The following is a 22,565-nucleotide window of genomic DNA, read 5'->3' on the forward strand; positions in this document are numbered from 1 at the left end:
CTGGGCCCCCCACAGTGTCAGCAATGCCCTCTTCTCGGCTGGGCTCACGAAAGCCCTCTTGATTCTCTGCTGCTTTTGCTCCTAACCACTCAAGCAAAGAAACATGGCCAAACTGAGTCCTGCTTCAGCAACCAAAGAAGCCCACTCTTAAGATGGGTAAACTGAGACCCAGACTGAGCCAGACTAGAAGGCTCTACCAACTCTACCCTGACTTTGTTCAGCACACCGCACCCTTTTGAACACAAGCCCCTTGGGTCACATGCCTCCTACCTATTTAGATTTCCTGTCTTTTCAAACTGAGAATGGAGACAGCAACCAAGATCCCTTCCAGGCAGGTAAGGAGGTACGAAAGAGACACGGTGAGGGGATGTGGAAAAGGGGTGCAGTTTCACATTTTCTTCCAAATCTAAAACTATATTTTAATGTTGACTATAATATACAAAGATGGACTCATGATACCCTTACACACACACACACACACACACACACACACACACACACACACACACACACCACAAACAAAACCACCACCAAAACTCAGTTGCCCAGCATGAGGCAGCTCCCTCCATCTCCTCAGCAGGGCAATCAGAGCAGCAGCCAGGTCTGCCCAGAGCTCCCAGTCCAGATGAGCTCAACAGGAAACATTGACCAGCCCAGAGTGCCCAGCCAGAGTTTAGGGCCCACGCCAGAGCAGACAGACTAAAGAGGCCGATTCTACCAAATGCTGCCCGGGTCTGGCTCCTACTCAGTAAAAGGCAGAGCAGGTGCACAGTCTCAGCCTGTGCCCCTGCCCCCAGTCTCTGACCTGAAACCAGCAGGTGGGCAAATGCTGAGCACTGAACCGGAGGGAAGAAAAAAGAAGCTGCTGTGGGCTCCTGGCCTGGAGTATGCATGAGCATGGGCTTGCAGGGCGGCAGATCAGCAAGAATAAGAGGGCCTTAGTGTGCTCGCCGTGGCCAGGATAGACACCACCACCAAACAGCTTGAGTAGCTTGTTTCCTCTCACAGTCTACAGTCCATCATAAAGTGCAGGAGTGTGGAGACCAAGCTGTTTCCTGGCTTGCTTTACAGGCCGTCAGCTGCCTTTCTTGAGTTTTGTTTTTTTTTTTGTTGTTGTTGTTGTTTGTTTTGTCTTTTTGCTTTTTAGAGACAGGTTTCTCTATGTAGCTTTGGAGCCTGTCCTGGAACTTGCTTTGTAGAGGCTGGCCTCAAACTCACAGAGATCTACCTTTCTCTGCCTGAGTGCTGGGATTAAAGGCATGCGCCACCACACCAAGCTCAGCTGCCTTTCTTACACCTTGCAGGACCACCTGCTCAGCAGTGGCACTGCCTGCAGTCAACGGAGCTCTCCCACATCCATCAAGAAAATGCTCTACAGACTTGCCTGTAGGCCAATCTGATGGAGGTGTTTTCTCAGCAGGGTCCCCCCCCCCCCAGCTTGGGTTAAGCTCACAAAAAGCTAACCAGCACAAGGACAGTCATAGAAGGAGTGCATGTGTGAGGCCCTGTGGGAATAAGATACGACGGGAGGTCAGTAGATGGTGGCGTGAAAAGCAAGATACAGAGGACTGGCATTGGTCACATGTAGGAATCTTGGACAGATGCCCCAAATCCCCAAGGAAAAAAGACATCTTGGACCTCCTACTGACCTCAGAGTCTAAGGCATCAAGTGTCCCAGTGAGTGCTTTCAGGGTCTGAAGTAAGAAACAGGGCCCCTCCTAGCACACACTTGCCCTAGGCCACGTACCAAAGGCCAAATCACAGCAGGCCCAAGTCTCAGTGAGATTACCAGGAAGAAGGCAGGGTAGTGAGCAGCTGGCTTCATACTTCAGAGAGTAAAGATGAACAGGCATAGAAAAAATAAGAGAAAGGGCTTAGGCTCCTCAGGAACATGAGATTAGAGCCATCCCAGTGGCAAATGGTAAGGCTGGCTAGACACAGGTCCTTGACACCAGTGCTGTCTTGGCTGTGTGGCTATGCAGGCCTTCTGAGTTTCTGCAGCCTTCTACTCCAGGTGAGGGCTGTCCCTGGTCTCTAGGTTGTGCTCATGAGAAGCCCACTAGGATAAGAGCCAGCATCAGCCCGACAGGCCCTGGACACGCCCCTTTGTTAATGCTACCCCCATGCCCTACGGGACACCCTCTCTAAGTCTGCTCATGTACCCTACTGGGTCTCTTCTGTGTCCCTAATTCTGAGATGGAAAATCATGTCTGCAGGAGCATGTGGCAACTGATCCTGCACTGGCCCTCCACAAACTTGCTGGCCAGCCTCTCCCACAGCTCCCCCTGGTGTCTAGCTCTGCCAGCAGGCCCAAGGCTTTCCTTGCTCCTAGCTTGCCCTGGGCTCACAGAGCTGTGTGGAAGACAAAGAATCAGAGCAGCCACAGGAGGGTGATGCAGGAGCTGACCCGTGGGCTGCCCTTGAGGTCTGTACTTCAGCTCCCACTCATCACAGCTTACTGTTACAAGCCACTGGAGGGAAAACCACAACCACAGCAGGTTTGGGCCCCAGCCCTGAACCTGCATCCAGGCCACAGTGCTACCAGCACTGGGGAGTCGTGGTCTTTGTGGGCTGCCATGGACTACCCAAGAGTCATTCAGGAGTCAAATCACCTTGCCCCAAGTTTCTGGGACAAAAATGAAGGCAAAGGCGCCTGCCAGTGCTAATGCCCATTTGGCTCTCATTTGGAGTATCCAGACCTTAGAAGGGAAACAAGCTAGCATCTGCTGCCATCTCAGGGTGATCCTGAGAGAGGCTCTGGGCAACAGTGCCCATCTGCACAGGGAAGTCGGTCTGCCCACAGGCTGCTGTGTCTGCAGTGGTGGGAAGACTAGGGGTGAGCAGAACACAAAGGCAAGGTGTGCCCAGTATTTATAAACCCCATGCAAATAGGCCCAGGGTCACAGGCCCCAAAGGAAGGATACTGCCTGGACCTCAGACTTTGCAGGCGCAGGGGACAGTGGGGTCTATCCTCACAGCATTCCATGGGGGAGCAGCGGGCCTTCCCCATTGTTGGGAGCTCTGAGCCTCTATGCTATTGCTCTCCCATTCTGTCTATGAGGAAGAGACCAAGGGAAAGAGCCAAACAGCCAAGATGTCAATCTCAGCTCACCCGCTTCTGAGAATCTGTCCTGTCCAAGATGACAACATACTGCATTAGCCTTGTAATTATTTTTGCACACTTTATCCCTGTGCAGCCCCAGGTAGGATTTTCTAGAGAAAGAAATCAAGGTTTCAAGAGGGTAAGTGACTTACTCAAGATCACACAGCGGTAAGTGGTAAATAAAGGGTGGGAAGATTTGAACGCAGGCCTATTGGATGCTGCAGTTCTTTCTACACTCATCCTGCATCCTGGACTGGCCCTAGGCCTCAAGGCCACTCCTCTCCTCTTGCACAGACACCTTAACTATTGTCTTTCCTCCATTTCTGAAAACATAAACTGGCCTGGGTCCCTATCCTTGCCAGAAATCAGAAACCTTGAGGTAAGGAAGGCAGTAGCTAAGTCACAGCAGACAGGTCACCTTTTCCAGAGCAGATAGAAACCTGTTTCCAGACAGCCCAATGTGACCAGGGAGGCACAGACTGGCAGCAGAATGGCACCTCCTATGGGCAGGCAGAGAGTGCTAGTCTGAGGTAGGCAGGTGTGGGTGGCAGAGGCTACATGAAGTAGGATCAGGGCTCCTCAGGGCTTTGCTCCCGGGTAGCTGTTGAAGAAGTCAGATGACCCACCAGGCGCTTCAGCTGATGTTTTCTTGAGCCTGTCCACACTTTCCCATAGCAGTCTGATCGAGGCCTCTCTTCTCATCCCCAGTCCCAGCCTTCCCCACTGTCCAGTGGACAAAACCCTACGGCCTGTGAGACAGAACCAGACCAGGTAGAGGGAGCCCTGTGGGATCCGAGACCTTTTACACAGAACCTTGACCTTAGTTTTCAATGTACTACAAGGAGCTGGAGACATCTCCAAACGAGAGCTCCTGGTAGTACAGAGCTGGACTAGATGCCAGTGGCAGCAAAGTGATGCCCTACTCGGTGTATAGGCCTGCGAGGGAGAGAAGAGCAGACACAGGTCTGCTCACGGGATGGGATGGATTGAGAGGTGCTGTGACAAGCAGAGTAGAAGAAGCTGGCCCTGCAGTCGTAAAGAACAGAGTCGGCATGAAGAACAACCAATCTGGGCCTGTGAACAGAAGCACCTGGGAGGCTGACCTCCATGGTGGAATTCCCAGACAGAACCAGGTCAAGGAGGCCATGGGCTTTCACAACTCAGAAAACAGGGCCAGCAGGAAGAGCAGAGAGATGGTCTCTACCAGAGCCCATGGTCTTAGGTAACAGCCAGGTCCCAGAGCAGGGAATGCCTTCCATGGGACTGGCCTCATGTCCTTGCCACCCCTGGGGACCATGTACTCTCCTTCCCTGACTCTTCAATACTCTTATTCCTCCCTGCTTTCAACCACAGCACCCTCTCCCAGCTGTGACCTTCCCACAGCATGGAACCCTCTCAGCTAGCACTGTTCCTAGAAGTCAGATACCTTAACCTGCCATTTAAGGCTTCCTACAACCTGGCCCCATCTTGGTCTCCATCTCAAATCTCTCTGGCTTCTTAGCACCTCACCTGTCAGCCCCCATGAACCTGTGCAGTGTCCCCTTAGCCAGAATGGCCTTCTTCTCATGTACCAATCCAAAAGCCAGCCCTGGTAATCTTTCCTCACTCCTGATGAAGGCAGCTGCTGCTGACTAGTAATCAATCTGTGCCACTGTCTCAAGTGCTGAGGACTAGGGTTTGTTGTAGGTGGGATGGTGTCTCTCCCTCGACTTCCATCATCTCTCTCCTGGCTACATGATGGCCGCTCAAGAATCTCACTGCTAAGAGCTTATGCTGGTAGAACTCAGTATAAGACCCTCAATTCAACTCAATCCAACACATACACACACAAAACAAACCATGAAAACCTGGGTTAGTTACATGCCAGTGTGGTGGGCACTGTCTGTAATTCCATCGCTCAGCAAGAGCTACAGAAGGACCCTACCTCAAAACCAAAAAGAATCCCAAACACAGTGCATGGGCATAGGAAGTGGGTCCTGGGTGGCATAGCCGTACCTTTCCAGTTGCACAGGGGTCGGGCTACCCTAAGAATCAAGTGAAAGCTGGGATCTTCTCAGGAAAATACGCACGCAGTGACATGACTCTGCACAAAACAGGGTGGGGACTGGAGCCACAAAAGTTTGCCTCAGTCCAGGCTGGTCCCATGAGTGAGTACCCCAGACAGAACAGGCTGATGGGACACAGTGTGGTGGAAGGCAGAGGAGGACGGAGCAGGATGGGGCCAGGTTTGCTCAGGCAGTGAGGATCGGGAGTGAGAGCACTGAAGTAGAAACGAGGCCACAAATGTCTCCTGGCTGGGGTGGCTGGAGGGCGTCCAGCCTGGGGGCCAGGACTCGGGTTCCTGTCCAATGGCTCACAAGTCCTCTGCCAACACACATGGGGTAGGAATGCTTCAAGCCTGCACTGGGCTCAAAACTGTAGTTTTCTCACAGACCCCCGGATCAGGACTCTCTGAGCTCAATGAATGGAAAAATTGCAGGTATCCATGAGGGATAAACAAAAGCCCTTCATGGCCCAAGCCTGAAGCCAGCTCCTTCAAGGACAAGAGGTTCTCTGTGAGAAGCCATGTGGAGGGGGAACATCCAGGATTCTCCAAAAACAACCACACACATGTACACACATGGACACACCAGCTAACCTAAACACACGCATGAGGAGTCTCCTTCGAAGGCAGACACACACAGAGCTACACACACCCTGCCCTAGGATAACACACACACACACACACACACACACAGTGTGCTAAGTCATAATATACAGACAGGTAACAGACACACTCTAGGCAAAGAGAAACTCAGAGGCCTGGAAGGACCTTGCATATCTGATAGATCTGGCACCGAGTATGGCTTTTCCTGTCACAATGGCTGGAGAGAAAAGGAGGGAATGGGAAGGATAGCAAGGAACCGGGCCAGGATGAGTTTTCCTCTTCAGAAGATCCAAAGAGAAGTCAAAATACAGAAGAGAAAGGACAGGCTGGTCAAGCACATCCCAAGGCAGGCCTCAACTTGCCCACTTGCCTGCAGGGCCCTGAGGGGAAGTGAGCCAATGCTGAAGCTGGAGCTCACAGGTGGCAGTCACAGACCTGGTGACCGAGGGAGGACTTTAAGTGCTATGCTGGGGGCAGCCCACACATGCCCTCCATGAGCCCCAGGCTCACACTACAGAAGATGACCAAGAGGCTGAGCAATTAAATCAAAGCCACAAAGCCAGTGGGGGCCAGGAGGGGGAAGGGAGAGGGGAGGGGAAAGAGTTTCCAGCTCAAACTCTTAGACCTGCCCATCAGACGCATAAGGGCTAAGGGACTATGTTTGCAGAGGGGGACTGCTCTAGTGCCCCCCAGTTGGTGGTCCCAAGTCTCTCCCCCACCTCCTCTCTCAAAGAGGGTCCCCAGAATGTTCAGATTTATAACAATAAACTATTTTGTGTCCGGGAGAAGGCAAAATGGCCACTTTGGTCTTTTGCTATCTGTCTATAACCTCCAAGATGGGCAATGTGTGGAGGACAGGCCTAGCACCTCAGGGATCTGGAGAAAGCTGGAAAAGCTAGGAGCACCCATATGTGGGCCATCCCCCTCACAAGTTAATAAATGAACTGGTGAGCTCAGGCCTAAATGGGTTGGGTGGATATAGCTTAGAATATGGCCAAGCCTCTCTAGTATCTCCATCTGCAATATGGAAATGATCACACCCATAGACCATGCTGAGCACGGGGCCTGGAATGAGGCAGAGATATACACAGAAGCTGTGCACACTGCCATCCTCCACCTGGCCCTCTCTCTCCCACCTGCCCCACTACCCATCTCCAGGTGTCTTTGATCCTCTTGGGGTTAATCCAGCTGTGGGATGCCCTAAACTGCCCGCTACTCCAGGATCCCAGCTAGGCTACTGTCGTTGAGTCCACAGTCAACAATAGCTCCTCATGGCCCAGAAATCTCCGTGTCTTGATAACCTAGACTCATAAGCTTTCTCTGGCTCTGCCACTGGTGAACTCCAGACATCCTCCTACCATGTCCCCACCGGCCCTGCAGTCTATACCACATAGACATCTGATCCAGTCTAGGCCTAGTGGCAGGCCTGTTTACTCAACATGTCTAGAGATGTGATCCAAAGCTTCTGCTGTTGTGAAAACAGCAGCTCAACAACCACAGGCCTGCCCTCCTGGCCCCAGGAGGGACCTCTGAGGGACAGCTGTTCTATCCTGTATCTGAGGTCTTCCAAGTTTTCCCACCAAAGGGAGGCCCTTTCCTCCCCAACCTGGCTTTAGATTCTCAGGTCTCACTTTGGACTTAGAACCCTATACTGTAGGAGTACATGCCCACCTGGCTCTCCAACCTCACCGCATGAATGAGTCAAAAAAAAAAAGTTCAAATTAGCCTACAGCAGCCTACTAATACCCTGCTTGCATGTGTCTTCATCTGCCAGAGTGCCCACGTTCACAGTCATCAGGCCAGAAACCTGGGGCCTGTTTTCTGCTTGCCTGCCTTCCCCACACAGCCCACCCCCAAGCCTACCTTTGTAGCGAGCTTCCAAACCTCTCCTGATTCCACCTCCTACCCCAACCTGGTCGCTACTGCCAAGCCCAGTTGGAATACCTGCCTCCCTACAGCTCACCTTCCTCCACTAATTCTGATGTCCCAGCTCCCAACAGGGCTTTCAAGACTTTTAAGACAAAGTAAACCCTGTCACCCCTGACTCAGCTCCTAGTGTTTCCCACCAGATCTATCTACCTGTAGCCTTGGCCTCCCTGAGGGCAGCTGCCTTCTCCTCATCCGTGTGCCCTGGCTATAGGGACCCTTTCACTTCCCTGAAACCAAGTTCCTTCTATGAGGAGCTTCTGTGTGTGCAGTCTTCTCTTTTCCTATGCCCTGCCCCTCACAGTGGCTCTTTCCCATCACGTCTCACATGGACACCCCTGCTCTGCCCATCATTGCCCCTGTAACTTCACGATAGCCTTACATTTGGCACAAGTTTCCATTGGTCTCCAGCCCTCCAACCTCCTGGGCCTGTGTGCTACACCACCATCCTTACCATTCTTCATGCCAGAGACTTTCAGCCTCTTGGTCCCAAACAGCAATGGGCAAAGACAAGTTGACCTTTTCTGTATTCCTGGGACATGACGGTTCCTCCCACTAACTGCTACATATCAGTGATGCAACACGGATGGGCATAAAAGCCTCACTTTCCAACCTAATCAGTTCCAAATGCCTGACCCTTCTCTGACCCAAAGGGTGACTTCAGGGGTCCCAAGGATAGGCAACCGGATAAGAGGGCTCATCACCCACCTCCTCATTATGGGCCCAAGCAGAGAGGAGCGGAGAAGAGCCCTAAGCAGCTAGTTGTGGGCTGCCTTTCCTCATCATACACTGTTGTGAGATCTGTTTTCCTCATTTTGAAAGGAAGCGAAGGGGACACAGACTGTGCTGCTGACTGGGCATAGCTACTCTGCCCTGGGGCCCCTTCTGAAGAGGACATAGGAACACCAAATCAATAGAGCCCTCCCCAATGCCTACTATTGTGGGTAGCAGCAGAACTAACAGAATGAAAGAGTCACAGATCTAATAGCCAGGTGGCTGTGGCACCCGGCCAGTCCCAGCCCATCAAACAATAATGGCACATTATTAATATCATTTAATAGACCTGAATAGTTAGTCACTCTGTACCAGGCACTAAGTGCTTTCCATGCCTTCAGTTCCTGCTATTGTTTGTTTGTTTTATAGTTGTGGGGTTTTTTTTTTGTTGTTTTTCAAGACAGGGTTTCTCTGTGTAGCCCTGACTGTCCTGGAACTCACTTTGTAGACCAGGCTGGCACTGAACGCAGAGATCCACTTGCCTCTGTCTCCCAAGGGCTTAGATCAAAGCAGTGCACTCAGCCAGTTCCTGCTATTTTGCATACATTATCTGCTGTTTCCCAAGTAGCTCATAAAAGTGAATATAAACATCATTGTCAGAGAAAAGAAACAAGGTACTGGGTGTGAAAACCACTTGCACAGATTTATCCACACGGCTGCTTGGTGCTTCCTAATTTTCAGAACACATCCCCTTGCAGGTGGCAGTGCCTACTGGTGCTGAAGTTCCTGTGCTCTGGCTTACAGGCTTGGAACAAGGGAGGACCTGGGGTTGTGGGGCTGCAGGCAACTTATTGGTCTCAGGCCCTTGTCTTCCATCAGAGTTTCAGACAAGCCTGGACAGTCTTGGTATGGAAAGCCTGGTCAACTGGCCTAACCCACGGGTCAGACACTACTCCCCTCACAGGCAGAACTGGGGTGAAGCAAGCCACAGGCAGAGCTGGTCAGTCCTACTCGGAAACCACTTCCTGGGCAGCCCAGAGGAAGTGAGTCTCCAGAAACATCTTGGACCAGCTGGGTCTCTTTCCTGGGCCCAAGCCTCTGAGACTGGGCCCCAGGAGGAAAATGTGCTGCTGGGCAGGCCGCTGAGTTCAGCAACTCCACTCTCTCCAGGTAGAGTGTGAGGACATAGCAGCTGTAGGTCCCCCATTGGCCTATGATCACCTTGGCCCCATGACCAAACAGCCCACTCACTTCCTCTTCTGTGGCATTAGCCACAGCTTGCAGCAGCTGACTAGAACTCTCCTCCACACTTGTGCCCTTATCTCCAAAGTCAAACTCTGGTCAGCCTGGGGCCTAGGTCATGTGGGCAGATCCCCCTCACACTATGGCCTAACTTCCTCCAACCCTGGTGATTTCTTTTTTTTTTTTAGACAGGGTTTCTCTATGTGGATTTGGCAATCTATGTTGACCAGGCTGGCCTTGAACTCACAGAGATCCACCTGCCTCTGCCTCCTGAGTGCTGGGATTAAAGGCTTGCACTACTACCTCCCAGCTAGCCCTGGTGATCTCCACCTAGACCCTCACAGTCAGGTGACAGACTCTGACTGCCAGAGTGGGTAACAATCCAGACCAGGGCTCCCCATCTGACCTAGCATGGGCATTGTGTGATGTGTGTGGATAGTCAGAGAAGGAAGTACGACTCTGCAGGAGTGTATAAGTGTGTTCCTTGAGGAAATGCATGTGAATAACTGCTTACATGGAGGCAGTGTGTGCCTGGGGAGAATATGCCCAGTGCAGCCTGGCATTGTCTACCTGTATGAGCACGTGTAGTCTCTGCCGGCCAGCCAGAGGATGTTTGAGTTTGCAGGAGGCGGGTCCTTGGCTGATAAACCTAAAGCTTAAGTGTTAGGAGGAGCTGGCTTCCCTGACTTCAGGCAGCTAAAAGCCCCAAGCAGATCAATCCCTCCCCACCAGGTCCGGGGTAGGATGAATAGATAGAAGACCCAGAGAAGACCCTTATCCTATTCCCACTGGAGTGAGAACCTCAACCTCCTCCCTCTCCACACTGAGATGCTTCACAAGTCCTGCACTAACAGTGGCTAACAGCCAGAGAGTGGGAATGGGGGCTGATCAAGGGACCCCTGAAGGGAAACCACCCTTGCCAGCCTGCCCTGTCACTCCACGGATTCCAGGACACACACATGCATGTGTGTATGCACATGCAGACCTTTGCTCACGGGGGCTCCTCCAGGCACACACAGAACTACTTCCTTCCTCCTTCCTCCTGTTTCTTCTTTCTTTTTCTGTTTGTTTTGGGTTCTGGGGCTTATACGAGGGCCTCACACACTAAGCACATTACCACAGAGCTGGGGCACCTAGGTCACAGGACTTTATGTCAACCGGGGCTCAAGGAAGCAAGCCTGGCCCAATTGGGGCACTGCTAACTTCAGAGACTTGCAGCCTTCCCCTGGCATCCCTCAAAGACAGTACCCAGCAGAGCTCAGCTCTGAATCAGGAGGCTGAGACAAGGGAGAAGTAGGAGACCACTCGGTCCCCCTGGGAGACGCCATCCTATTCCAGACAAGCACTCAACACACCACGGGGCACAGGTGAACCTGTTTCCTGCGACACGAGGGCAGTTTGAGGAAGCACGGGAAAGCTGACGCAACCCTTGGTTTACATGCTACTGTCCCTCAAACTGACCAAAAACAGTGTCATAGCATCTTCTCTCTCAGTACTGGGGTTCCAGTCCTCTGAACTCCAAGGTCAAAGCCACAGCCAGGTATCAGGCAGGAAGTCCCTTATGGACAAAGCAATGGGCACCTCCGCTGGACACTCTGCTTCACACCCAGATCACAGCTTTTTAATGCAACTTGGGATCCAGCCAGTCCCAATGGAAGAAGACAAGTCTTGAAGAGAAAGGGTACCCTGGCACAGTGCTGTGCCCATCTGCCCTAGACGATCCATCCTACCCAGGCCTCCCGGCTCCTGTTGCAGCAGTACTCACTAACCACCAGAAGTAAGTGGGCCCAACGCCCTTGCCTGGACCAATTCCCAGCAGACCTGTAGGAACAGGAGAAAACAGCTGAGCTGGGAGGCTCAGCCAAACAGGCTCCAGCACCAGCCAGCCTCCGCACAGCCAGCACAGGCCGGCTCAGCATTGCTGGGCGAAGGAGGTCAGGCTTCCCTGGGCTTGACTTTCTCTTCTGTCGCTGGCTGTTAGGCTCAAATTCTCCTGGGAACCAGCTACATGTCCCTTCCATGTTAGGGTCCAGAACACTGTGTCCTTGTCCAGAACATTTCGAGTATGGTAAGGAGGCCATGGAACATGGTAGGGGTGGGGGGTGAACACCTGTTCTGACCCTCCTGTCAAGGAGGTGGACCTAAAGGTTTTGGAGTTGCAGGGTACAATCAAGCACCAACCTCAGACAATTCCTTTGACCCCCCCCCCTTTTTGTTTTAGATAAGAACAGGGTCTCATGTCACCCAGACTGGCTTCAAATTCACTATGTAAACTGAGTGAGCCTTTCCGCCCACCCCTATCTTTTTGAGACTGAGCTTCTCTGTGTATCCCTGGTTGCAAGATCCACCTGCCTCTACATTCTGGGTGCTGGGATTAAAGGTGTGTCACTATGCCCAACTGTAAGCCTAATTTTTAACTGGGGGGAAATATTACTGCTCCAATGCCCCAGGTGGCTCTGAGGCTTCAAAACATGTCTTGCCAGCTCTTGTGCTAGATTCACAGTGAAAGCAAGAGATGACCGTAATACGGTGAAACACAACCTGTAAGCCTAGCTACTCAGGGGCCCAAGGCAGAAAAAGCAAAAATTCAAGGTGAATGTGTGCTACACGGAAAGAAAGTTCATGGCCAGACTGGGCAACCTAATGTGATTGTCTCAAAAACTAAAAAAAAGAAGAGTTCAGTGATCCTTCCAAGTAGGGTCCCAGGTTCAGTCTTCAGTGCCACTAAGAAAGCAAGAGGACAGAGTAGTAATAGTAATTCATCTCGGTCCTTGTTTCGTGGTCTCAGGTGATTGTCACATGACTATCGCACCCTTGTACAGTTGAACACACTGAGGCCTAGAGATATCCTGACCAGGAGGAATGGCAAAGGCAGCACAGGGTCCTAGCCTAAGTATCTGGCATTCCCACTGCAAGCTAGGTCTCCTCAAAAAGTCCCACCCCCTTGCAGGGCAGTGGTGGTGCACACTTTAATCCCAGCACTTAGGAGGCAGAGGCAGGTGGATCTCTGTGAGTCAGAGGTCATCCCGGTCTGCAGAGGGAGTTCCAGGGCAGGTACACAGAGAAACACTTTCTCGAAAATCAACAAGAAAGAAGTCCCACTCCCCCAACTAGAGACCCCATCTCTACTTCCTGAAGCAGCAGCAGCCTCAGGCTTTATCTTGTCATCAGTACTTAAATGATTTCCAGTTTAAATTTAAACTCCAATTAGCTGTGCCAGATAAATGGTGTCAGAACCCTGCAATAATCACAGTTCTGAGTCACCCCCACTCCCCCCACCATAGTTACAGAGATTGGGGGCCAGTTGGGGCGCGGCTGAGCAGGGTTGAACAGGTCTGGGTTCTGGTACTCTGGAGAATCCTCCTTCCTGCCTGCAGCCTAGTCAGGGAGGCAGGAAGAGGCAAACGACATGCTACGAGGGAAATATGGTCCCAGATTCCAGAAGACTAGGGCAACCAGCCAGGAACGGTCCCCATATAAGACCTCACATGTGCGGTAGCCAAGACTACTGAAGAATCTGAGTCCTCGATTTCTCTGCTCTACAAAGAAAACTCAGCATACAGAGGCCTGGCTTGGGACTCCTACTCTTTTTTTGTTTGTTTGTTTTTTTTCAAGTTAGGGTTTCTCTGTAGCTTTGGAGTCTGTCCTGGAACTAGCTCTTGTAGACCAGGCCGGCCTCAAACTCACAGAGATCCGCCTGCCTCTGCCTCCCAGGGACTCCTACTCTTACAGAGCCCATGGCTTTTTTGGTCCAGAACCTGAAGTCTTGAGCATACCACTGCAAACCCAGAACTTTCTCCAGGTTTCTCCTTCTCTCCAGCAGCCAAGGCTGGGCTTCTGCATGCAGAGCACACACACCCAGCACCTCCTGTTCTCCCGTAAGCTTACCCACAGCTGGGCACCCAGCATCCCTCCTAGTCCTACTGCCCATACCCTCTCACACCCTCCTGTTGCTGTTATCCACAGCCACTGTCACGCCTCAACACCTGCATCTCCTACCAGTCACACTCTCCCATTACAGCCCCGGACTGCCAGTGTCACCTTCAGCATGGTCTTGTCATATACCAGAGCCTTTACACCATCACACAGATACTGCCACTGAGGAAACACACCAGCACACCACAACCACCCTCGGCTGGGCTGCTCACCACACCCAGGCTAATCCACAGCAGGAACGAGGAAACCCAAGGACCAGTCCCCTCCCTCTATACCAGATCAGCCTGGGCATAGAAGATCAGCAGCAGCCGGGAAGAACCGAAAAGGATTGTAGGCACTCTTAAACAGACACACTCACACACAAGCCTTGTGGGTTGGCCCGTCTATAGTGTGGGCTCCTATAATTAAAGGATCTACTCATGGCCAGATGGTCACCATTACATGGTGCACATAGGACTTTTGGGACACATAGGGATACATATACACACATGAGCAAGCAAAGACACATATCACAAAATAGAGGGGAGACCAATGGCAATTCGCCTTCGCCAAGACATGATGTATAACGTTGTAAGAGTCACGCATAAAGCCTCAAGACACATAGTCATAAACATACAAGCAAGTCACACGTGGAACAGGACACACGGAGAAAGTCCTACAGTGACAAACAATACACAAGGAGACAAGATACATAACATACCCACAGGCCCAAACACAGACAGCAACAGAAGTTAAGCTCCTCCAAGGGCCCAGGGTAGGAACCAGAGGAGAAAGGAATCCCACGCCCCCCACTCATTCTAAATCCTCCTGACAGGTTTAAGTGGGATTGCTTAGTGAGGCCCGCTTCCCTCCCCTCCCCTATACCGAGGAAGTTGGGGAAGTGGGAACCGTTGTGGTGGTGTTTTTGGTCTCCCTCTCCGATGCCAGCCAGCAGGGCAGGGGACTCCCATCACTGCTGCCCTATCACCTTACTAGGCCCCCCAGAGGGAGTGGCGTCTCTCCTGTGGGACAGAGACTGACAGCACCAGGCAAAGGCTACCGGGAGAGGGGGCTCCGAGGGGCGGAGAGGACAGGGGAAATGGTAAGAACTGGAGCCACGCCCAGCCCAGAGACAGACGGAGAGCCAAGAAAGACACTGAGACCGAGAGAAGAGATAGGGCGAGGAGGAGGCGCCGCGCCGGTCCGCCCGCCTGGGACCCAGACGCAGGAGGCTAGGACGACGGGCGGCCCGGCCTCCGCCCCGTGGTGGAAAAGGACCGGAGGCTGGACTGGCAGGGGCCTGCGAGCGTGGGCCGGGGGCGCGGCTCCGGGAGGACTGGGTCGAGGGGGCGGCGGGCCTGGCGGGGGTAGGGAGACGGAGTACACGGACGGCAAGGGGGCAGGCAGACTCGGCCTGGGAGAGGAGGACCAGGCAAGAGGGGGTGGGGACCGACGAACGTGTAGAGGCCCTCAGGGAGATTCCGGAGGATCGCACGGACCCTCGGTGGGGTTGAAGGCGCCCAGAAGGGTAAAGATGCCGGGAGCAGTAAGGCCTGGGCTCCTGCCGTCGAAGAGAATGTCAGACCAACTAGGAGACAGAGGCACCGGGGGGTCTCCGTGCTCGGCGGGACTCCGGCTTCTAATGGCTCAGTTTCCCAGTTTCAGAACCAGGAACCGGGGAAGGAAGAGGGGAAAGGAAGCCATCGGAGAGAGAAGAAGGGCAAAAGGCCGCTGCGCCCTCGAGTTAGCTCGGACCCCGCGCCCGGGCCCAGCTTGCACTCACCTCCCGACGCAGGGCCAGGCGCCTGGGGTCCCGGAGGACCGGGGTCTGTCTCGCGGCGCGGCTTTCCCCAATGCGCGTGGACGGGGAGGTCAGCACCGGCCTGGGGAGGATTGGCCCGGCGGCCAGTGGGGACCGGCAGGGTCCCGGCACCGAGGGTAGAAGTCCGGGGGCCGCTCGCGGGATCCCGCGGCCGCCGCCTCCTGCTCTGGCGCCGCGGCACACGGAAGTGCGAGGGGGCGGGGCTGAGCGACCTCACCCAGGTGCCGGCCCCGGCCCCGCCCACACTCAGGACCCGCCCCACGGGCGCCCGCCCCTTCGAAACTCCGCCCACGAGAACCGGGGGTCCGGCGCGTCTCAGCCTCTTTCAGCTCAGGTCTCAGTCCCCAGATCTCTCAGGCCTCTTTGGCTCTCAATTGCGCCTCGCCCGCCAGTGGCACGCAAGCCATCCCATCTCTGGGGACTATTTTATACTCTGAGGCCAAAGTGGGGGCACAGCACTCACAATGGAGCCTGGGAGGCACCGGCGGGGGTTCCCCAACTACTCGCGCCCACGCGCGGGACTCCCCACTGGCCAGCTGGCCCGCCTCGCCTGGCCTCACTCCTCTTCCTGCTGGCTTGAGCCGGGCTGCGAACGAACGGGCTCAGTGCCCGCCGCCAGGCCTACCGATCCCAGCCCTGCCCGAGAGAAGGAGCTGGGAGGTCTCCAGGGCGAAAGGCTCTAGCCAGTCTGCTAGGCGCTGCCTCTCAGATAGTTCTGGGAATTACCTCTATCTCCATCCTCCCAATCTCTCCTGTGCCCATGGTCCCGAGCTCCTCTCGCTTCAATCAGAGCATAAGCTTTCTTTCCAGAAGAGGAACTTGATCATCAGCCGTAACTCATTCATTCATTTGTTCATTAAGGGCCCCCTGGGCCCAAAGTCTGAGAACCAAATGGAAGCCAGGGAGTCCATTTTTCTGTCCCCAAAGCCCAGAGCACTAAGATGTTACATTATACTTACCCAAAGTAGTGACTTCCCGGGCCGAGCATGTAAGTCGAATAATAGGGCATTTGTCTAGCTTGCAGGAAGCCCTGCGTTTGTTTCCCACTACAGAGTAAACCACAGATGGAGGGTCAGATTGAGACTCCATCACTCAGGAGGCGAAGGCAGGAAAGGAGTTCAAGTTCAGCCTTAGTTGCGTAGCAAGTGGAGGCTAGCCTGGCTGGGCATGTAAGACTCTGTCTCCCAAAAAAAAAAAAAAAAACCAAAAACGAAACAAAATAGCCAGGCAGTGGTGGTGCAAGCCTTTAATCCCAGCACTCGGGAGGCAGAGGCAGCCTGGTCTACAAGTTCCAAGACAGGCACCAAAGGTACACAGAGAAACCCTGTCTTGAACCCCTGCCCCCCAATAAATAAATAAATAAATAAGACTCTTCCCAGGAGGCTAAAAGAAGGTTCTAGGATTCTGAGGTACCTGAACCCCTAGGGGTACCACTTAGAAGAAATAAAAGTCTAGACAGCTCTTTGCGATCTGACTCTCAGAGAAGTGGACCCCTCTCTGGAGGCCTGAGACTTCCAGGGATAGGGGAACCTGACAGAGATGGAGGGCTCCAAACCTTATTTTAAATGCCCAGTGAGGATTGGATTAGGGAGAAGAAACCACAGCGACTTATCCCACTATAAACAGAGGAAGGTTCCTGGGTCCCTTTTCCCTGGAAGAAAGGTGGACCCAGCCCAAAAATTAGTATTTAGGTCCCCAGCCCCATCCTATGACAGTGGATTCTTCCCACAAAGCTGACTCTGGCCACATTGGATTCCTTTTGGAAAGACAGTCAACGTTCTTCTCTCATCAGGCTTTTGAATGTGTCCTGGGTCATGTCCCACAACATTTCTCTGCCTATCTTGGCTGTGTCTCCTCACAGAGGACTCCTCCTTGATGCCTAGTTGGCCTTTCCTTGAGCTGAGGGGCCCTATTTAGCTTTCCTGGGGCTGGACTAAAGGAAAGGGTGTGCAAGGTAAGCTTCAGGTGACCTTTGCCCACCTGGAATCAGGTATCACCCTATCTAGCTCCTCCTCCAGATCCACAGCAGCTAAACTGAGCCTCTCCCATTAACATCAACAATGGACCTACCCCGTGCCAGGGACCACAGCGAGAGAGCCAGCCACTGGGGAGCTCTGGGCCAGCCAGCAAACCTTTCTTCCCACCTGTTGCTTTCTGCCTTGGAAAAAGGCAATGAAGAATAACTAACTGTGTTTGATAATGGGGGCTACCCAGGGTTGGGCTCTGTCCTAGGTGCTAGATGTGTGCCTTGTGTACGATCCTCAAGCACCCAAGAAGTGAGGACCATAATTAAGGGCAACTTTGCTGACTAGCAAGGGGGACTGTGACATAATGAAATGCAGAGCGGCTAAGACTGACCTGGCCATGTTCTGGCAAGGGCAGAAGAGAGATGCAGGTGGGCTTCGCTCCAGAGACTGGCCAAAGAAGAAGATAGGCTTGTGTAGAAGTCAGGGCTTCAGACCGGGTTGGCTAGAACCACTACATTGTGGAGCTGGGTATAACACTGGGTAGTCCCGGGCAGGGTCAAGATGAGCTGTCACCAGCCAACTTAATAAGGGCCTATTGAGGCTACGAAGGAAACTTTATCACATGCCGAGTCTATGACCCTGACTGCATCCTCAGGACCACACCTCCCCAATCCATTCTCACCTATGAAAGAGGCCATGTAAAGAGAGATAGGAGAGAGGAGAGAGAGGGGGGAGAATAGATACACTCTCAGCCAGGGTGGATGTCTGCTAAGGACTTGGTCTCTATGTTGTATGTTTAGGGTTATAGGAATGGCCATTGTGCTAAGTCACAGGCTTTGGCTCTGAACGGGTTCTGGATTGTCTTTCATGACATGGGTTTAAATCCTTCAGGAAGACTGGGCTCAAAGCAGCCCCCAGAAGTGGTTCTTTCCTTCTCTTTTCCTCCCTCCCTCCTTCCTCCTCTTCACCCCTCCTTCTCCAGGTTAAGGAAAAAGCCAAGGGATCAGAGGTGGGTGGAACTGAGCAGTAACCACCGAGGGCTCTCTGGAGGGTTTGTCCAGAGAAAAGGACAGAGATTCCTGCCACCCTGGCACTATCCCAAACCATGAGCAAAATAGGGTCCTAAGACCTCTAAAGGAGAAGTCTAGGATCCAAAGAAGCAACCTGAAAGACCAGCCATTGTTCCTGAGAGCCACCAGCTGAAGATGGGACAGGGTCTCCCATTTCATCTCGGTCAGCAGTTAGTTTTTGTCCCGTGCTCAGTACCATTTGCTCTGTCTCTGCCTGTGTCATTATTCTAGCCCTGAAGCTTTGGCTGTCAGGGCAGCCACCTCCACCACACCCAGAACACTGGCCTGCTCAAGAGAGAGCAGACTCATGTTTCTGGGACAGGAAACACAGGCAGCAGGAATGATATATTTGGGCAACTGCTGGGAATAGCGGAGCCTGGCAGAGTTTTGTTGGGGGTAGTGAGATGGGAAGGACGCGTGGGGCATGCCTAGGCCTCAGGTCACCAAGGCAGTCACAGAGGCTTCAGCTTCTGGCACTAGGTGAGGGACAAGCTAAGTTAGACCAGAAAGACCTTATGGGTGGTGCCACATGGCAGGGAAGAGCTGAACGATGATTGCCTTGCTCTGCCCTGAACCTGTGATTTTACTATGCATAGGTTTCCTCATCTGTGGAATGGAGATGTTAATAATGACATCTGGTGGTTGAGATGGGGCTTCTGAGACCAGAGGAGCAAGCTCAACCTGGCTTGGTTCCAGCTGTCAACACAAAGTCAGCAGGGCTGGCCTAATCCTCCCTGTAATTCCTCTTCCATAAATCTGTTTAGTGAAACTTGAGAATTCCTGGGAAGAAATGGGGAAAGTGCCTGGGAAACAGCAGAGCACAGGGCTTTCCTGTGGTTCTCGTGGGTGGAGCCCAGCACTGACCTTAGCACAGTTCCGGCCAGGCTGTCCCCTGAGCAAGCCCCTTTTGTACCGGTTCCTCACGGGGATCTGGGAGCAGCAAAGATGGGCAGTGGAGCTGGGGTTGGTCACCAGTGTCAGCTACAGACTACAAGGAACATCCTGATCTCCCCAGAACCCACTCAGGGGTGAAGGCCAGGGTTCTACTAGTGTGCCTGCCCACAGAGGTGAAGGCTGGAGGGTGAGACAGGGGTGGCTTTACCAGTCCCTTATTTGCTCCTGCGTGATTGTCTCAGCTCCTCTGTGGATGATGGCTCCCTGAACATTTGGCAGATACAGGAAACTAAGGACAGGGGATGAAGTAAAGGTCCTTGAAGAGGCCAAGGGCTGTAGACAAGCCCTCACCTACAACTGCATCCCCCACCACCACACCCCTACCTTTCACCCTTCCACCCCCAGCCTCTTCTCTACCACCTTGCAGTCTCTCTTCCCTTGCTACATTGGGACTGTGCACTGGTATGATCAGGCCTGAAGCCTTGCCCCTCCCTGCCCTAGGGAAGCATTTCCCAGCAAGAAGGGGGAGGTGCCAGTCCTCCATGTGATTCTGACCACACTATAAAAGACCCAGCTCTATTCCTGGGTCACATAGCTACCTGGACACTGCCAAGACACCTGCCCTGGCACTGCCTTGCTGGTGAGGACCAAGCCCGGTGAGGACCCAAAGCTGGAAATGACAGATAGGCAGGGAGAGCCACAGAAACCTTAAAAAAAAAAAAAGGATCCATTGGCTGTTTGAATGGGAAAAGGATGTGTCTGTCCTTTAAAGCAAAAACAAGCCCATTTAAAGAAGAGAGTGTAATCGCACAGATCTCAGTTTCCCCATGTCCCCTTCCAGAGGGATATGACCTGGCCCCGACTCTTTCAGGCTTAACAGAGCAGCCTGGAGCTCATGACCTCTTTATTCTTGTCTGGAGACTGGGAAGTGGGAGCTGAGGCCCCTGGCAGACTTCACTTGGCATCTCCTGGTAAGATTCTGCAAAGAGGCAGTGGATAGTGCCCAGAAGTGGTTGGGCCAGTTGGACCAGCAGAGCCCGACCCAGCAGCCTACAGTCAAGTCCTTTGGAGGTAGAGAGGCCCTGGGGCGCTTCTGCCAAGCCCCGCTCTCTCTCCACTCTCTGGCTTTGCTCAGTTTCTGGTTTGCCCCTGGAATGCCTTTCCATCCAGCTCTTAGCATCCAGCCAGGCCCCACACACATGGCCCTTCTGGAGAAAGCCTTTGTTTCTCGTGAGCCCAACCCCACTACATTCTGACCAGGGCCTCTCCGGAAGCTTAACCCCTGGACAGAGGCCCCAGGCCGGGAAGAAGCAGTATGCAGTCACCATGTTAACTGACTGTGTGACCTGGAGCAAGTGCCAACACCCTCTCAGCCTCATCTTACTCAGCTGTAAGAGCCACACCCCCTGGGGCTGCCTGGACACCAAATTAACATTAGCCACAGAGAACCCAACCCTGTGTCCAGCACTAGAAACAGGCAGCTGGGCTTGCCCGTCCTTCTGCTCCAGACTTGCCCCATTTGCCAATCCCAGCAGCTTGTGGTAGGCAGCAGTTGGCAAGGGAGGTGCCTCCTTAGTGTAAGAGGAATCCTCCCCTCTAGCTGCTGCCCACCTAACCCCAACCCACCACCTTCACAGGTCTTGGCCAAGCTTCTGCCCACAGCCTTTTGTGGGCATAGGCTGTGGCCATCTTGGCCGCAATGGCTAGGCAGGCAGCCAGGTTGTTGAAAAGGCTTGGACAGGAGGAATTGTCCTTTTTTTAAAGCCCTTGAGCTTAAAAAAAAAAGAAAAAAGAAGAAAAAAAAAACCCCACAGTCAGTACTCATGCCAGCAACCCAGGACCTACGACTACAAGGTAAATGGGGTGCCAGGACAAGGCTATAATTTCTGGATATGGGGTAGAATTTGGGTCAAGGGCTGGAGTACAACATTTAAGCTCTCAAAGAGGCCACATGTAGGTAGGGAGTCAGCTGGCTTCTGCCATCTAGCCATACCGAACTCTCTTAAAGTAGGCTTTGGAAACGAGGCCCCAGCCACAGGTACCAGGCTCAGGATCACAGGCGTTTCCAGGTGCAAAGGAGATCTGGGACCCAGTTGAAAGCTCTAAGAAAAAGATGAATTAGACTTTTAATTTGTCCTCAGGTTTTATAACCTAGATGCTTGGGAAGTTCATGCTGAGGTCTGCCCTAGCTCCCTCATGTTCCCAGACCAAGCCTGCTGGCTTGGTAGAATGGGAGGCTAGGTTCCCTGGGTGTGGATTGCTTCTGGCCAGGATGGGGGAAGGGGCGCTATTTGGAGGTCAGGAAGGAACGCAGAGGGATCAGTGGGTTCAGAGTGCTGGCCTCTAGGGGCTGCAGTAGGGATGATTTCATGCATGTTTTGAGGTGCCAGCAGGGGCCTATGAATAGGAAGGTTAGCAGGAATAGAGACTGGGGAAGTAATCTACCTCTCCTCTTGTGTCTCCAAAACTCTGCTTCCACACCATCCGTACCAGACACTGGAGTCCTCCAGAAGCCCCAAGAATGTTTCTCCCTCTGCCAGACATTCAAAAAGGCCAGGGCCAGCCCAGTCTCGGCCCCCGCAGGGGTGACACATTCACGGTAAGCTACAACCTTGAGGAATACAGGATGACCTTTCTTCCCTAGGATGTGCCTTCTCAAGTCAGAAGGCACCAGAGACGCAGGCTTCCAGGTCTTTGCCCTGATCAGTCTTTGACTCCAGCCCCTATTCTTAGCCTCAACCCCAGCCAACCCCCAGGCACTGTGGGAACTTGCACACATTGTGTCACCCTCATGCTTCAGTATCCCCCACCTAACTTCTCCATTCACCTGTCCCCACAATGGGCCCTCCCCAGCCAACCCCCAGGCACTGTGGGAACTTGCATACATTGTATCACCCTCAGGCTTCAGTATCCCCCACCTGACTTCTCCATTCACCTGTCACCACTTCTGTCACACTGCCCCGTGTCTCTTGTCTGCCCATTTTGCAGTCCCCTCTTTTCAAGAGACTGCCTCCCTCAGCCCTGGAAATTTTTTCTCTTCTTGGCAGCTGTGTGACCCCCTTACAAAGTATTCAGGAATTGCTTCCTGGCCCTGGGGCTGATCCCAAACCTCTTAGAGTGAGTGAGATCCCAAGTTCAAATCTGCCATCAACACAGGTGACCTAGCCTTTCCTCCCGCCCCTGTCAGTCTCCAAACTCCAGGAAGATGAATACACAGATCCCACAACGTCCTTCCTCTGAGCCTTTGCACATGGCATTTGCTTTG

The 22,565-nt window shown here is 53.1% G+C and overlaps 1 protein-coding gene across 2 annotated transcripts in view; it reads right to left on the reverse strand.

The window, feature by feature from the left end:
• Positions 1 to 15,570, reverse strand: part of Prkcd (protein kinase C delta) — a 30,441-nt gene extending 14,871 nt beyond the window's left edge. For both annotated transcript variants that reach the window (XM_075988934.1, XM_075988933.1), the window contains exon 1: positions 15,331 to 15,570. The gene's annotated coding sequence lies outside the window, so the exon portion shown is untranslated. The remainder of the gene's footprint in view (positions 1 to 15,330) is intronic.
• Between the last annotated feature and the right edge of the window lie 6,995 nt (positions 15,571 to 22,565).

Source organism: Microtus pennsylvanicus, chromosome 10 (assembly GCF_037038515.1).
Source record: "Microtus pennsylvanicus isolate mMicPen1 chromosome 10, mMicPen1.hap1, whole genome shotgun sequence".
Classification (NCBI taxonomy): domain Eukaryota; kingdom Metazoa; phylum Chordata; class Mammalia; order Rodentia; family Cricetidae; genus Microtus; species Microtus pennsylvanicus.